The sequence below is a fragment of the Ranitomeya imitator genome, unplaced genomic scaffold (assembly GCF_032444005.1).
Source record: "Ranitomeya imitator isolate aRanImi1 unplaced genomic scaffold, aRanImi1.pri SCAFFOLD_325, whole genome shotgun sequence".
Lineage (NCBI taxonomy): Eukaryota > Metazoa > Chordata > Amphibia > Anura > Dendrobatidae > Ranitomeya > Ranitomeya imitator.
The window spans coordinates 829,535-847,895 of record NW_027193546.1 but is presented as its reverse complement, the minus strand read 5'-3'; positions in this window follow the sequence as shown (position 1 = coordinate 847,895).

Genomic DNA, 18,361 nt, shown 5'->3' with positions numbered 1-18,361 from the left:
GTGCCACCATCTCCTCCCTGCAGAGCTGTATGATCAGTGCCACCACCTCCTCCTCCCTGCAGAGCTGTATGATCAGAGAAATCATCTCCTCCTCGCAGAGCTGTATGATCAGAGAAATCACCTCCTCCCCGGAGAGCTGTATGATCAGTGCCAACACCTTCTCCCCGCAGAGCTGTATGATCAGTGCCACCACCTCCTCCCTGCAGAGCTGTATGATCAGTGCCACCACCTCCTCCCCGCAGAGCTGTACGATCAGTGCCACCACCTTCTCCTCCCCGCAGAGCTGTATGATCAGAGCCACCACCTTCTCCCCGCAGAGCTGTATGATCAGAGCCACCACCTCCTCCTCCCTGCAGAGCTGTATGATCTGAGAAATCACCTCCTCCGCGCAGAGCCGTATGATCAGAGCCACCACCTTCTCCCCGCAGAGCTGTATGATCAGTGCCACCACCACTCCCCGCAGAGCTGTATGATCAGTGCCACCACCCTCTCCCGCAGAGCTGTATGATCAGTGCCACCACCTCCTCCCCGCAGAGCTGTATCATCAGTGCCACCACCTACTCCTCCCTGCAGAGCTGTATGATCAGAGAAATCACCTCCACCCCGCAGAGCTGTATGATCAGTGCCACCACCTTCTCCCCCGCAGAGCTGTATGATCAGAGCCACCACTTCCTCCCCGCAGAGCTATATAATCAGTGCCAGCACCTCCACCCCGCAGAGCTGTATGATCAGATAAATCACCTCCACCCCGCAGAGCTGTATGATCAGAGCCACCACTTCCTCCCCGCAGAGCTGTATGATCAGAGCCACCACCCTCTCCCCGCAGAGCTGTATGATCAGTGCCACCACCCTCTCCCGCAGAGCTGTATGATCAGTGCCACCACCTCTCCCCGCAGAGCTGTATGATCAGTGCCACCACCCTCTCCCTGCAGAGCTGTATGATCAGTGCCACCACTTTCTCCCCGCAGAGCTGTATGATCAGTGCCACCTCCTCCTCCACGCAGAACTGTATGATCAGTACCACCACCCTCTCCCCGCAGAGCTGTATGATCAGTGCCACCACCTCCTCCCCGCAGAGCTGTATGATCAGTGCCACCACCTCCTCCCCGCAGAGCTGTATGATCAGTGCCACCACCCTCTCCCCGCAGAGCTGTATGATCAGAGCCACCACCTCCTACCCGCAGAGCTGTATGATCAGAGCCACCACCTCCTCCCCGCAGAGCTGTATGATCAGTGCCACCACCTCCTCCCCGCACAGCTGTATGATCAGTGCCACCACCTCCTCCCCGCAGAGCTGCATGATCAGAGCCACCACCTCCTCCCCGCAGAGCTGTATGATCAGAGCCACCACCTCCTCCCTGCAGAGCTGTATGATCAGAGAAATCACCTCCTCCCCGGAGAGCTGTATGATCAGTGCCACCACCTTCTCCCCGCAGAGCTGTATGATCAGAGCCACCACATTCTCCCCGCAGAGCTGTAGGATCAGAGCCATCACCTCCTCCCCGCAGAGCTGTATGATCAGTGCCACCAGCCTCTCCCCGCAGAGCTGTATGATCAGAGCCACCACCTACTCCCCTCAGAGCTGTATGATCAGAGCCATAACCTCCTCCTCCCTGCAGAGCTGTATGATCAGAGAAATCACCTCCTCCGCGCAGAGCCGTATGATCAGAGAAATCACCTCCTCCCCGCACAGCTGTATGATCAGTGCCACCACCTCCTCCCCGCAGAGCTGTATGATCAGAGCCACCACCTCCTCCCCGCAGAGCTGTATGATCAGTGCCACCACCTCCTCTCCGCAGAGCTGTACGATCAGTGCCACCACCTTCTCCTCCCCGCAGAGCTGTATGATCAGTGCCACCACCTTCTCTCCGCAGAGCTGTATGATCAGAGCCACCAAATCCTCCTCCCTGCAGAGCTGTATGATCAGAGAAATCACCTCCTCCGCGCAGAGCCGTATGATCAGAGCCACCACCTTCTCCCCGCAGAGCTGTATGATCAGTGCCAACACCTTCTCCTCCCCGCAGAGCTGTATGATCAGAGCCACCACCTTCTCCCCGCAGAGCTGTATGATCATTGCCACCACCTCCTCCCCGCAGAGCTGTATGATCAGTGCCACCACCTTCTCCCCCCAGAGCTGTATGATCAGTGCCAACACCTTCTCCCCGCAGAGCTGTATGATCAGTGCCACCATCTCCTCCCTGCAGAGCTGTATGATCAGTGCCACCACCTCCTCCTCCCTGCAGAGCTGTTTGATCAGAGAAATCATCTCCTCCGCGCACAGCCGTATGATCAGTGCCACCACCTTCTCCCCGCAGAGCTGTATGATCAGTGCCAAAACCTTCTCCCCGCAGAGCTGTATGATCAGTGCCACCACCTCCTCCCCGCAGAGCTGTATGATCAGTGCCACCACATTCTCCCCGCAGAGCTGTAGGATCAGAGCCATCACCTCCTCCCCGCAGAGCTGTATGATCAGTGCCACCACCCTCTCCCCGCAGAGCTGTATGATCAGAGCCACCACCTCCTCCTTGCAGAGCTGTATGATCAGAGAAATCACCTCCTCCCCGGAGAGCTGTATGATCAGTGCCAACACCTTCTCCCCGCAGAGCTGTATGATCAGTGCCACCACCACCTCCCTGCAGAGCTGTATGATCAGTGCCACCACCTCCTCCCCGCAGAGCTGTACGATCAGTGCCACCACCTTCTCCTCCCCGCAGAGCTGTATGATCAGAGCCACCACCTTCTCCCCGCAGAGCTGTATGATCAGTGCCACCACCTCCTCCCTGCAGAGCTGTATGATCAGTGCCACCACCTCCTCCCCGCAGAGCTGTACGATCAGTGCCACCACCTTCTCCTCCCCGCAGAGCTGTATGATCAGAGCCACCACCTTCTCCCCGCAGAGCTGTATGATCAGAGCCACCACCTCCTCCTCCCTGCAGAGCTGTATGATCAGAGAAATCACCTCCTCCGCGCAGAGCCGTATGATCAGAGCCACCACCTTCTCCCCGCAGAGCTGTATGATCAGTGCCACCACCACTCCCCGCAGAGCTGTATGATCAGTGCCACCACCCTCTCCCGCAGAGCTGTATGATCAGTGCCACCACCTCCTCCCCGCAGAGCTGTATCATCAGTGCCACCACCTACTCCTCCCTGCAGAGCTGTATGATCAGAGAAATCACCTCCACCCCGCAGAGCTGTATGATCAGTGCCACCACCTTCTCCCCCGCAGAGCTGTATGATCAGAGCCACCACTTCCTCCCCGCAGAGCTATATAATCAGTGACACCACCTCCACCCCGCAGAGCTGTATGATCAGAGAAATCACCTCCACCCCGCAGAGCTGTATGATCAGAGCCACCACCTCCTCCCCGCAGAGCTGTATGATCAGAGCCACCACCCTCTCCCCGCAGAGCTGTATGATCAGTGCCACCACCCTCTCCCGCAGAGCTGTATGATCAGTGCCACCACCCTCTCCCGCAGAGCTGTATGATCAGTGCCACCACCTCCTCCCCGCACAGCTGTATGATCAGTGCCACCACCTCCTCCCCGCAGAGCTGCATGATCAGAGCCACCACCTCCTCCCCGCAGAGCTGTATGATCAGAGCCACCACCTCCTCCCTGCAGAGCTGTATGATCAGAGAAATCACCTCCTCCCCGGAGAGCTGTATGATCAGTGCCACCACCTTCTCCCCGCAGAGCTGTATGATCAGAGCCACCACATTCTCCCCGCAGAGCTGTAGGATCAGAGCCATCACCTCCTCCCCGCAGAGCTGTATGATCAGTGCCACCATCCTCTCCCCGCAGAGCTGTATGATCAGAGCCACCACCTACTCCCCTCAGAGCTGTATGATCAGAGCCATAACCTCCTCCTCCCTGCAGAGCTGTATGATCAGATAAATCACCTCCTCCGCGCAGAGCCGTATGATCAGAGAAATCACCTCCTCCCCGCACAGCTGTATGATCAGTGCCACCACCTCCTCCCCGCAGAGCTGTATGATCAGAGCCACCACCTCCTCCCCGCAGAGCTGTATGATCAGTGCCACCACCTCCTCCCCGCAGAGCTGTACGATCAGTGCCACCACCTTCTCCTCCCCGCAGAGCTGTATGATCAGAGCCACCACCTTCTCTCCGCAGAGCTGTATGATCAGAGCCACCAAATCCTCCTCCCTGCAGAGCTGTATGATCAGAGAAATCACCTCCTCCGCGCAGAGCCGTATGATCAGAGCCACCACCTTCTCCCCGCAGAGCTGTATGATCAGTGCCAACACCTTCTCCTCCCCGCAGAGCTGTATGATCATTGCCACCACCTCCTCCCCGCAGAGCTGTATGATCAGTGCCACCACCTTCTCCCACCAGAGCTGTATGATCAGTGCCAACACCTTCTCCCCGCAGAGCTGTATGATCAGTGCCACCATCTCCTCCCTGCAGAGCTGTATGATCAGTGCCACCACCTCCTCCTCCCTGCAGAGCTGTTTGATCAGAGAAATCATCTCCTCCGCGCACAGCCGTATGATCAGTGCCACCACCTTCTCCCCGCAGAGCTGTATGATCAGTGCCAAAACCTTCTCCCCGCAGAGCTGTATGATCAGTGCCACCACCTCCTCCCCGCAGAGCTGTATGATCAGTGCCACCACATTCTCCCCGCAGAGCTGTAGGATCAGAGCCACCACCTCCTCCTTGCAGAGCTGTATGATCAGAGAAATCACCTCCTCCCCGGAGAGCTGTATGATCAGTGCCAACACCTTCTCCCCGCAGAGCTGTATGATCAGTGCCACCACCTCCTCCCTGCAGAGCTGTATGATCAGTGCCACCACCTCCTCCCCGCAGAGCTGTACGATCAGTGCCACCACCTTCTCCTCCCCGCAGAGCTGTATGATCAGAGCCACCACCTTCTCCCCGCAGAGCTGTATGATCAGTGCCACCACCTCCTCCCTGCAGAGCTGTATGATCAGTGCCACCACCTCCTCCCCGCAGAGCTGTACGATCAGTGCCACCACCTTCTCCTCCCCGCAGAGCTGTATGATCAGAGCCACCACCTTCTCCCCGCAGAGCTGTATGTTCAGAGCCACCACCTCCTCCTCCCTGCAGAGCTGTATGATCAGAGAAATCACCTCCTCCGCGCAGAGCCGTATGATCAGAGCCACCACCTTCTCCCCGCAGAGCTGTATGATCAGTGCCACCACCACTCCCCGCAGAGCTGTATGATCAGTGCCACCACCCTCTCCCGCAGAGCTGTATGATCAGTGCCACCACCTCCTCCCCGCAGAGCTGTATCATCAGTGCCACCACCTACTCCTCCCTGCAGAGCTGTATGATCAGAGAAATCACCTCCACCCCGCAGAGCTGTATGATCAGTGCCACCACCTTCTCCCCCGCAGAGCTGTATGATCAGAGCCACCACTTCCTCCCCGCAGAGCTATATAATCAGTGACACCACCTCCACACCGCAGAGCTGTATGATCAGAGAAATCACCTCCACCCCGCAGAGCTGTATGATCAGAGCCACCACCTCCTCCCCGCAGAGCTGTATGATCAGAGCCACCACCCTCTCCCCGCAGAGCTGTATGATCAGTGCCACCACCCTCTCCCGCAGAGCTGTATGATCAGTGCCACCACCCTCTCCCGCAGAGCTGTATGATCAGTGCCACCACCTCCTCCCCGCAGAGCTGTATGATCAGAGAAATCACCTCCACCCCGCAGAGCTGTATGATCAGAGAAATCACCTCCTCCGCGCAGAGCCGTATGATCAGAGCCACCACCTTCTCCCCGCAGAGCTGTATGATCAGTGCCACCACCACTCCCCGCAGAGCTGTATGATCAGTGCCACCACCCTCTCCCGCAGAGCTGTATGATCAGTGCCACCACCTCCTCCCCGCAGAGCTGTATCATCAGTGCCACCACCTACTCCTCCCTGCAGAGCTGTATGATCAGAGAAATCACCTCCACCCCGCAGAGCTGTATGATCAGTGCCACCACCTTCTCCCCGCAGAGCTGTATGATCAGTGCCACCACCTCCTCCCTGCAGAGCTGTATGATCAGTGCCACCACCTCCTCCCCGCAGAGCTGTACGATCAGTGCCACCACCTTCTCCTCCCCGCAGAGCTGTATGATCAGAGCCACCACCTTCTCCCCGCAGAGCTGTATGATCAGAGCCACCACCTCCTCCTCCCTGCAGAGCTGTATGATCAGAGAAATCACCTCCTCCGCGCAGAGCCGTATGATCAGAGCCACCACCTTCTCCCCGCAGAGCTGTATGATCAGTGCCACCACCACTCCCCGCAGAGCTGTATGATCAGTGCCACCACCCTCTCCCGCAGAGCTGTATGATCAGTGCCACCACCTCCTCCCCGCAGAGCTGTATCATCAGTGCCACCACCTACTCCTCCCTGCAGAGCTGTATGATCAGAGAAATCACCTCCACCCCGCAGAGCTGTATGATCAGTGCCACCACCTTCTCCCCCGCAGAGCTGTATGATCAGAGCCACCACCTCCTCCCCGCAGAGCTATATAATCAGTGACACCACCTCCACCCCGCAGAGCTGTATGATCAGAGAAATCACCTCCACCCTGCAGAGCTGTATGATCAGAGCCACCACCTCCTCCCCGCAGAGCTGTATGATCAGAGCCACCACCCTCTCCCCGCAGAGCTGTATGATCAGTGCCACCACCCTCTCCCGCAGAGCTGTATGATCAGTGCCACCACCTCTCCCCGCAGAGCTGTATGATCAGTGCCACCACCCTCTCCCTGCAGAGCTGTATGATCAGTGCCACCACTTTCTCCCCTCAGAGCTGTATGATCAGTGCCACCTCCTCCTCCACGCAGAACTGTATGATCAGTACCACCACCCTCTCCCCGCAGAGCTGTATGATCAGTGCCACCACCTCCTCCCCGCAGAGCTGTATGATCAGTGCCACCACCTCATCCCCGCAGACCTGTATGATCAGTGCCACCTCCTCCTCCCCGCAGAGCTGTATGATCAGTGCCACCACCTCCTCCCCGCAGAGCTGTATGATCAGTGCCACCACCTCCTCCCCGCAGAGCTGTATGATCAGTGCCACCACCTCCTCCCCGCACAGCTGTATGATCAGTGCCACCACCTCCTCCCCGCAGAGCTGCATGATCAGAGCCACCACCTCCTCCCCGCAGAGCTGTATGATCAGAGCCACCACCTCCTCCCTGCAGAGCTGTATGATCAGAGAAATCACCTCCTCCCCGGAGAGCTGTATGATCAGTGCCACCACCTTCTCCCCGCAGAGCTGTATGATCAGAGCCACCACATTCTCCCCGCAGAGCTGTAGGATCAGAGCCATCACCTCCTCCCCGCAGAGCTGTATGATCAGTGCCACCACCCTCTCCCCGCAGAGCTGTATGATCAGAGCCACCACCTACTCCCCTCAGAGCTGTATGATCAGAGCCATAACCTCCTCCTCCCTGCAGAGCTGTATGATCAGAGAAATCACCTCCTCCGCGCAGAGCCGTATGATCAGAGAAATCACCTCCTCCCCGCACAGCTGTATGATCAGTGCCACCACCTACTCCCCGCAGAGCTGTATGATCAGAGCCACCACCTCCTCCCCGCAGAGCTGTATGATCAGTGCCACCACCTCCTCCCCGCAGAGCTGTACGATCAGTGCCACCACCTTCTCGTCCCCGCAGAGCTGTATGATCAGAGCCACCACCTTCTCCCCGCAGAGCTGTATGATCAGAGCCACCACCTCCTCCTCCCTGCAGAGCTGTATGATCAGAGAAATCACCTCCTCCGCGCAGAGCCGTATGATCAGAGCCACCACCTTCTCCCCGCAGAGCTGTATGATCAGTGCCAACACCTTCTCCTCCCCGCAGAGCTGTATGATCAGAGCCACCACCTTCTCCCCGCAGAGCTGTATGATCATTGCCACCACCTCCTCCCCGCAGAGCTGTATGATCAGTGCCACCACCTTCTCCCCCCAGAGCTGTATGATCAGTGCCACCATCTCCTCCCTGCAGAGCTGTATGATCAGTGCCACCACCTCCTCCTCCCTGCAGAGCTGTATGATCAGAGAAATCATCTCCTCCGCGCACAGCCGTATGGTCAGTGCCACCACCTTCTCCCCGCAGAGCTGTATGATCAGTGCCAAAACCTTCTCCCCGCAGAGCTGTATGATCAGTGCCACCACCTCCTCCCCGCAGAGCTGTATGATCAGTGCCACCACATTCTCCCCGCAGAGCTGTAGGATCAGAGCCATCACCTCCTCCCCGCAGAGCTGTATGATCAGTGCCACCACATTCTCCCCGCAGAGCTGTATGATCAGAGAAATCACCTCCTCCCCGGAGAGCTGTATGATCAGTGCCAACACCTTCTCCCCGCAGAGCTGTATGATCAGTGCCACCACCTCCTCCCTGCAGAGCTGTATGATCAGAGCCACCACCTTCTCCCCGCAGAGCTGTATGATCAGTGCCACCACCACTCCCCGCAGAGCTGTATGATCAGTGCCACCACCCTCTCCCGCAGAGCTGTATGATCAGTGCCACCACCTCCTCCCCGCAGAGCTGTATCATCAGTGCCACCACCTACTCCTCCCTGCAGAGCTGTATGATCAGAGAAATCACCTCCACCCCGCAGAGCTGTATGATCAGTGCCACCACCTTCTCCCCCGCAGAGCTGTATGATCAGAGCCACCACTTCCTCCCCGCAGAGCTATATAATCAGTGACACCACCTCCACCCCGCAGAGCTGTATGATCAGAGAAATCACCTCCACCCCGCAGAGCTGTATGATCAGAGCCACCACCTCCTCCCCGCAGAGCTGTATGATCAGAGCCACCACCCTCTCCCCGCAGAGCTGTATGATCAGTGCCACCACCCTCTCCCGCAGAGCTGTATGATCAGTGCCACCACCCTCTCCCGCAGAGCTGTATGATCAGTGCCACCACCTCCTCCCCGCAGAGCTGTATGATCAGAGAAATCACCTCCACCCCGCAGAGCTGTATGATCAGAGAAATCACCTCCTCCGCGCAGAGCCGTATGATCAGAGCCACCACCTTCTCCCCGCAGAGCTGTATGATCAGTGCCACCACCACTCCCCGCAGAGCTGTATGATCAGTGCCACCACCCTCTCCCGCAGAGCTGTATGATCAGTGCCACCACCTCCTCCCCGCAGAGCTGTATCATCAGTGCCACCACCTACTCCTCCCTGCAGAGCTGTATGATCAGAGAAATCACCTCCACCCCGCAGAGCTGTATGATCAGTGCCACCACCTTCTCCCCGCAGAGCTGTATGATCAGTGCCACCACCTCCTCCCTGCAGAGCTGTATGATCAGTGCCACCACCTCCTCCCCGCAGAGCTGTACGATCAGTGCCACCACCTTCTCCTCCCCGCAGAGCTGTATGATCAGAGCCACCACCTTCTCCCCGCAGAGCTGTATGATCAGAGCCACCACCTCCTCCTCCCTGCAGAGCTGTATGATCAGAGAAATCACCTCCTCCGCGCAGAGCCGTATGATCAGAGCCACCACCTTCTCCCCGCAGAGCTGTATGATCAGTGCCACCACCACTCCCCGCAGAGCTGTATGATCAGTGCCACCACTCTCTCCCGCAGAGCTGTATGATCAGTGCCACCACCTCCTCCCCGCAGAGCTGTATCATCAGTGCCACCACCTACTCCTCCCTGCAGAGCTGTATGATCAGAGAAATCACCTCCACCCCGCAGAGCTGTATGATCAGTGCCACCACCTTCTCCCCCGCAGAGCTGTATGATCAGAGCCACCACCTCCTCCCCGCAGAGCTATATAATCAGTGACACCACCTCCACCCCGCAGAGCTGTATGATCAGAAAAATCACCTCCACCCTGCAGAGCTGTATGATCAGAGCCACCACCTCCTCCCCGCAGAGCTGTATGATCAGAGCCACCACCCTCTCCCCGCAGAGCTGTATGATCAGTGCCACCACCCTCTCCCGCAGAGCTGTATGATCAGTGCCACCACCTCTCCCCGCAGAGCTGTATGATCAGTGCCACCACCCTCTCCCTGCAGAGCTGTATGATCAGTGCCACCACTTTCTCCCCTCAGAGCTGTATGATCAGTGCCACCTCCTCCTCCACGCAGAACTGTATGATCAGTACCACCACCCTCTCCCCGCAGAGCTGTATGATCAGTGCCACCACCTCCTCCCCGCAGAGCTGTATGATCAGTGCCACCACCTCCTCCCCGCAGAGCTGTATGATCAGTGCCACCTCCTCCTCCCCGCAGAGCTGTATGATCAGTGCCACCACCTCCTCCCCGCAGAGCTGTATGATCAGTGCCACCACCTCCTCCCCGCAGAGCTGTATGATCAGTGCCACCACCTCCTCCCCGCACAGCTGTATGATCAGTGCCACCACCTCCTCCCCGCAGAGCTGCATGATCAGAGCCACCACCTCCTCCCCGCAGAGCTGTATGATCAGAGCCACCACCTCCTCCCTGCAGAGCTGTATGATCAGAGAAATCACCTCCTCCCCGGAGAGCTGTATGATCAGTGCCACCACCTTCTCCCCGCAGAGCTGTATGATCAGAGCCACCACATTCTCCCCGCAGAGCTGTAGGATCAGAGCCATCACCTCCTCCCCGCAGAGCTGTATGATCAGTGCCACCACCCTCTCCCCGCAGAGCTGTATGATCAGAGCCACCACCTACTCCCCTCAGAGCTGTATGATCAGAGCCATAACCTCCTCCTCCCTGCAGAGCTGTATGATCAGAGAAATCACCTCCTCCGCGCAGAGCCGTATGATCAGAGAAATCACCTCCTCCCCGCACAGCTGTATGATCAGTGCCACCACCTACTCCCCGCAGAGCTGTATGATCAGAGCCACCACCTCCTCCCCGCAGAGCTGTATGATCAGTGCCACCACCTCCTCCCCGCAGAGCTGTACGATCAGTGCCACCACCTTCTCGTCCCCGCAGAGCTGTATGATCAGAGCCACCACCTTCTCCCCGCAGAGCTGTATGATCAGAGCCACCACCTCCTCCTCCCTGCAGAGCTGTATGATCAGAGAAATCACCTCCTCCGCGCAGAGCCGTATGATCAGAGCCACCACCTTCTCCCCGCAGAGCTGTATGATCAGTGCCAACACCTTCTCCTCCCCGCAGAGCTGTATGATCAGAGCCACCACCTTCTCCCCGCAGAGCTGTATGATCATTGCCACCACCTCCTCCCCGCAGAGCTGTATGATCAGTGCCACCACCTTCTCCCCCCAGAGCTGTATGATCAGTGCCAACACCTTCTCCCCGCAGAGCTGTATGATCAGTGCCACCATCTCCTCCCTGCAGAGCTGTATGATCAGTGCCACCACCTCCTCCTCCCTGCAGAGCTGTATGATCAGAGAAATCATCTCCTCCGCGCACAGCCGTATGGTCAGTGCCACCACCTTCTCCCCGCAGAGCTGTATGATCAGTGCCAAAACCTTCTCCCCGCAGAGCTGTATGATCAGTGCCACCACCTCCTCCCCGCAGAGCTGTATGATCAGTGCCACCACATTCTCCCCGCAGAGCTGTAGGATCAGAGCCATCACCTCCTCCCCGCAGAGCTGTATGATCAGTGCCACCACATTCTCCCCGCAGAGCTGTATGATCAGAGAAATCACCTCCTCCCCGGAGAGCTGTATGATCAGTGCCAACACCTTCTCCCCGCAGAGCTGTATGATCAGTGCCACCACCTCCTCCCTGCAGAGCTGTATGATCAGTGCCACCACCTCCTCCCCGCAGAGCTGTACGATCAGTGCCACCACCTTCTCCTCCCCGCAGAGCTGTATGATCAGAGCCACCACCTTCTCCCCGCAGAGCTGTATGATCAGAGCCACCACCTCCTCCTCCCTGCAGAGCTGTATGATCAGAGAAATCACCTCCTCCGCGCAGAGCCGTATGATCAGAGCCACCACCTTCTCCCCGCAGAGCTGTATGATCAGTGACACCACCACTCCCCGCAGAGCTGTATGATCAGTGCCACCACCTCTCCCCGCAGAGCTGTATGATCAGTGCCACCACCCTCTCCCTGCAGAGCTGTATGATCAGTGCCACCACTTTCTCCCCGCAGAGCTGTATGATCAGTGCCACCTCCTCCTCCACGCAGAGCTGTATCATCAGTGCCACCACCTCCTCCTCCCTGCAGAGCTGTATGATCAGAGCCACCACCTTCTCCCCGCAGAGCTGTATGATCAGAGCCACCACCTCCTCCTCCCTGCAGAGCTGTATGATCAGAGAAATCACCTCCTCCGCGCAGAGCCGTATGATCAGAGCCACCACCTTCTCCCCGCAGAGCTGTATGATCAGTGCCACCACCACTCCCCGCAGAGCTGTATGATCAGTGCCACCACCCTCTCCCGCAGAGCTGTATGATCAGTGCCACCACCTCCTCCCCGCAGAGCTGTATCATCAGTGCCACCACCTACTCCTCCCTGCAGAGCTGTATGATCAGAGAAATCACCTCCACCCCGCAGAGCTGTATGATCAGTGCCACCACCTTCTCCCCCGCAGAGCTGTATGATCAGAGCCACCACTTCCTCCCCGCAGAGCTATATAATCAGTGCCACCACGTCCACCCCGCAGAGCTGTATGATCAGAGAAATCATCTCCTCCTCGCAGAGCTGTATGATCAGAGAAATCACCTCCTCCCCGGAGAGCTGTATGATCAGTGCCAACACCTTCTCCCCGCAGAGCTGTATGATCAGTGCCACCACCTCCTCCCTGCAGAGCTGTATGATCAGTGCCACCACCTTCTCCCCCGCAGAGCTGTATGATCAGAGCCACCACTTCCTCCCCGCAGAGCTATATAATCAGTGCCACCACCTCCACCCCGCAGAGCTGTATGATCAGAAATATCACCTCCACCCCGCAGAGCTGTATGATCAGAGCCACCACCCTCTCCCCGCAGAGCTGTATAATCAGTGCCACCACCACTCCCCGCAGAGCTGTATGATCAGTGCCACCACCCTCTCCCGCAGAGCTGTATGATCAGTGCCACCATCCTCTCCCGCAGAGCTGTATGATCAGTGCCACCACCTCTCCCCGCAGAGCTGTATGATCAGTGCCACCACCCTCTCCCTGCAGAGCTGTATGATCAGTGCCACCACTTTCTCCCCGCAGAGCTGTATGATCAGTGCCACCTCCTCCTCCACGCAGAACTGTATGATCAGTACCACCACCCTCTCCCCGCAGAGCTGTATGACCAGTGCCACCACCTCCTCCCCGCAGAGCTGTATGATCAAAGCCACTACCTCCTCCCCGCAGAGCTGTATCATCAGTGCCACCACCTCCTCCTCCCTGCAGAGCTGTATGATCAGAGCCACCACCTTCTCCCCGCAGAGCTGTATGATCAGAGCCACCACCTCCTCCTCCCTGCAGAGCTGTATGATCAGATAAATCACCTCCTCCGCGCAGAGCCGTATGATCAGAGCCACCACCTTCTCCCCGCAGAGCTGTATGATCAGTGCCACCACCACTCCCCGCAGAGCTGTATGATCAGTGCCACCACCCTCTCCCGCAGAGCTGTATGATCAGTGCCACCACCTCCTCCCCGCAGAGCTGTATCATCAGTGCCACCACCTACTCCTCCCTGCAGAGCTGTATGATCAGAGAAATCACCTCCACCCCGCAGAGCTGTATGATCAGTGCCACCACCTTCTCCCCCGCAGAGCTGTATGATCAGAGCCACCACTTCCTCCCCGCAGAGCTATATAATCAGTGCCACCACCTCCACCCCGCAGAGCTGTATGATCAGAAATATCACCTCCACCCCGCAGAGCTGTATGATCAGAGCCACCACCCTCTCCCCGCAGAGCTGTATAATCAGTGCCACCACCACTCCCCGCAGAGCTGTATGATCAGTGCCACCACCCTCTCCCGCAGAGCTGCATGATCAGAGCCACCACCTCCTCCCCGCAGAGCTGTATGATCAGAGCCACCACCTCCTCCCTGCAGAGCTGTATGATCAGAGAAATCACCTCCTCCCCGCACAGCTGTATGATCAGTGCCAACACCTTCTCCTCCCGGCAGAGCTGTATGATCAGAGCCACCACCTCCTCCCCGCAGAGCTGTATGATCAGTGCCACCACCTCCTCCCCGCAGAGCTGTATGATCAGTGCCACCACCTCCTCCCCGCAGAGCTGTATGATCAGTGCCACCACCTCCTCCCTGCAGAGCTGTATGATCAGAGAAATCACCTCCTCCCCGCACAGCTGTATGATCAGTACCATCACCTCCTCCCTGCAGAGCTGTATGATCAGAGAAATCACCTCCTCCCCGCACAGCTGTATGATCAGTGCCAACACCTTCTCCTCCCGGCAGAGCTGTATGATCAGAGCCACCACCTCCTCCCCGCAGAGCTGTATGATCAGTGCCACCACCTCCTCCCCGCAGAGCTGTATGATCAGTGCCACCACCTCCTCCCCGCAGAGCTGTATGATCAGTGCCACCACCTCCTCCCCGCAGAGCTGTATGATCAGTGCCACCACCTCCTCCCCGCAGAGCTGTATGATCAGTGCCACCTCCTCCTCCCCGCAGAGCTGTATGATCAGAGAAATCACCTCCTCCCCGCACAGCTGTATGATCAGTACCACCACCTCCTCCCCGCAGAGCTGTATGATCAGAGCCACCACCTCCTCCCCGCAGAGCTGTATGATCAGTACCACCACCTCCTCCCCGCAGAGCTGTATGATCAGTGCCACCACCTCCTCCCCGCAGAGCTGCATGATCAGAGCCACCACCTCCTCTCCGCAGAGCTGTATGATCAGAGCCACCACCTCCTCCCTGCAGAGCTGTATGATCAGAGAAATCACCTCCTCCCCGGAGAGCCGTATGATCAGTGCCACCACCTTCTCCCCGCAGAGCTGTATGATCAGAGCCACCACATTCTCCCCGCAGAGCTGTAGGATCAGAGCCATCACCTCCTCCCCGCAGAGCTGTATGATCAGTGCCACCACCCTCTCCCCGCAGAGCTGTATGATCAGAGCCACCACCTACTCCCCTCAGACCTGTATGATCAGAGCCACAACCTCCTCCTCCCTGCAGAGCTGTATGATCAGAGAAATCACCTCCTCCCCGGAGAGCTGTATGATCAGTGCCAACACCTTCTCCCCGCAGAGCTGTATGATCAGTGCCACCACCTCCTCCCTGCAGAGCTGTATGATCAGTGCCACCACCTCCTCCCCGCAGAGCTGTATGATCAGTGCCACCACCTCCTCCCCGCAGAGCTGTATGATCAGAGCCACCTCCTCCTCCCCGCAGAGCTGTATGATCAGTGCCACCACCTCCTCCCCGCAGAGCTGTATGATCAGTACCACCACCTCCTCCCCGCAGAGCTGTATGATCAGTGCCACCTCCTCCTCCCCGCAGAGCTGTATGATCAGAGCCACCACCTCCTCCCCGCAGAGCTGTATGATCAGAGACACCACCTCCTCCCTGCAGAGCTGTATGATCAGAGAAATCACCTCCTCCCCGCACAGCTGTATGATCAGTACCACCACCTCCTCCCCGCAGAGCTGTATGATCAGAGCCACCACCTCCTCCCCGCAGAGCTGTATGATCAGTACCACCACCTCCTCCCCGCAGAGCTGTATGATCAGTGCCACCACCTCCTCCCCGCAGAGCTGCATGATCAGAGCCACCACCTCCTCTCCGCAGAGCTGTATGATCAGAGCCACCACCTCCTCCCTGCAGAGCTGTATGATCAGAGAAATCACCTCCTCCCCGGAGAGCCGTTTGATCAGTGCCACCACCTTCTCCCCGCAGAGCTGTATGATCAGAGCCACCACATTCTCCCCGCAGAGCTGTAGGATGAGAGCCATCACCTCCTCCCCGCAGAGCTGTATGATCAGTGCCACCACCCTCTCCCCGCAGAGCTGTATGATCAGAGCCACCACCTACTCCCCTCAGACCTGTATGATCAGAGCCATAACCTCCTCCTCCCTGCAGAGCTGTATGATCAGAGAAATCACCTCCTCCCCGGAGAGCTGTATGATCAGTGCCAACACCTTCTCCCCGCAGAGCTGTATGATCAGTGCCACCACCTCCTCCCTGCAGAGCTGTATGATCAGTGCCACCACCTCCTCCCCGCAGAGCTGTACGATCAGTGCCACCACCTCGTCCCCGCAGAGCTGTATGATCAGTGCCACCACCTTCTCCCCGCAGAGCTGTATGATCAGTGCCACCACCTCCTCCCCGCAGAGCTGTATGATCAGTGCCACCACCTCCTCCCCGCAGAGCTGTATGATCAGTGTCACCTCCTCCTCCCCGCAGAGCTGTATGATCAGTGCCACCACCTCCTCCCCGCAGAGCTGTATGATCAGTGCCACCACCTCCTCCCCGCAGAGCTGTATGATCAGTGCCACCTCCTCCTCCCCGCAGAGCTGTATGATCAGTGCCACCATCTCCTCCCCGCAGAGCTGTATGATCAGTGCCACCACCTCCTCCCCGCAGAGCTGTATGATCAGTGCCACCTCCTCCTCCCCGCAGAGCTGTATGATCAGTGCCACCACCTCCTCCCCGCAGAGATGTATGATCAGAGCCACCACCTCCTCCCTGCAGAGCTGTATGATCAGAGAAATCACCTCCTCCCCGCAGAGCTGTATGATCAGTGCCACCACCTCCTCCCCGCAGAGCTGTATGATCAGTGCCACCACCTCCTCCCCGCAGAGCTGTATGATCAGTGCCACCACCTCCTCCCTGCAGAGCTGTATGATCAGAGAAATCACCTCCTCCCCGCACAGCTGTATGATCAGTGCCACCACCTCCTCCCCGCAGAGCTGTATGATCAGTGCCACCTCCTCCTCCCCGCAGAGCTGTATGATCAGTGCCACCACCTCCTCCCCGCAGAGCTGTATGATCAGTGCCACCACCTCCTCCCCGCAGAGCTGTATCATCAGTGCCACCACCTACTCCTCCCTGCAGAGCTGTATGATCAGAGAAATCACCTCCACCCCGCAGAGCTGTATGATCAGTGCCACCACCTCCTCCCCGCAGAGCTGTATCATCAGTGCCACCACCTACTCCTCCCTGCAGAGCTGTATGATCAGAGAAATCACCTCCTCCCCGCAGAGCTGTATGATCAGTGCCACCACCTCCACCCCGCAGAGCTGTATGATCAGTGCCACCACCTTCTCCCCCGCAGAGCTGTATGATCAGAGCCACCACTTCCTCCCCGCAGAGCTGTATAATCAGTGCCACCACCTCCACCCCGCAGAGCTGTATGATCAGAGAAATCACCTCCACCCCGCAGAGCTGTATGATCAGAGCCACCACCTCCTCCCCGCAGAGCTGTATGATCAGAGCCACCACCCTCTCCCCGCAGAGCTGTATAATCAGTGCCACCACCTCCTCCCCGCAGAGCTGTATGATCAGTGCCACCACCTCCTCCCCGCAGAGCTGTATGATCAGTGCCACCACCTCCTCCCCGCAGAGCTGTATGATCAGTGCCACCTCCTCCTCCCCGCAGAGCTGTATGATCAGAGAAATCACCTCCACCCCGCAGAGCTGTATGATCAGTGCCACCACCTCCTCCCCGCAGAGCTGTATCATCAGTGCCACCACCTACTCCTCCCTGCAGAGCTGTATGATCAGAGAAATCACCTCCACCCCGCAGAGCTGTATGATCAGTGCCACCACCTTCTCCCCCGCAGAGCTGTATGATCAGAGCCACCACTTCCTCCCCGCAGAGCTGTATAATCAGTGCCACCACCTCCACCCCGCAGAGCTGTATGATCAGAGAAATCACCTCCACCCCGCAGAGCTGTATGACCAGAGCCACCACCTCCTCCCCGCAGAGCTGTATGATCAGAGCCACCACCCTCTCCCCGCAGAGCTGTATAATCAGTGCCACCACCTCCTCCCCGCAGAGCTGTATGATCAGTGCCACCACCTCCTCCCCGCAGAGCTGTATGATCAGTGCCACCACCTCCTCCCCGCAGAGCTGTATGATCAGAGCCACCACCTCCTCCCTGCAGAGCTGTATGATCAGAGAAATCACCTCCTCCCCGCACAGCTGTATGATCAGTACCACCACCTCCTCCCCGCAGAGCAGCATGATCAGAGCCACCACCTCCTCCCCGCAGAGCTGTATGATCAGTGCCACCACCTCCTCCCCGCAGAGCTGTATGATCAGTGCCACCTCCTCCTCCCCGCAGAGCTGTATGATCAGAGAAATCACCTCCACCCCGCAGAGCTGTATGATCAGTGCCACCACCTCCTCCCCGCAGAGCTGTATCATCAGTGCCACCACCTACTCCTCCCTGCAGAGCTGTATGATCAGAGAAATCACCTCCACCCCGCAGAGCTGTATGATCAGAGCCACCACCTCCTCCCCGCAGAGCTGTATGATCAGAGCCACCACCCTCTCCCCGCAGAGCTGTATAATCAGTG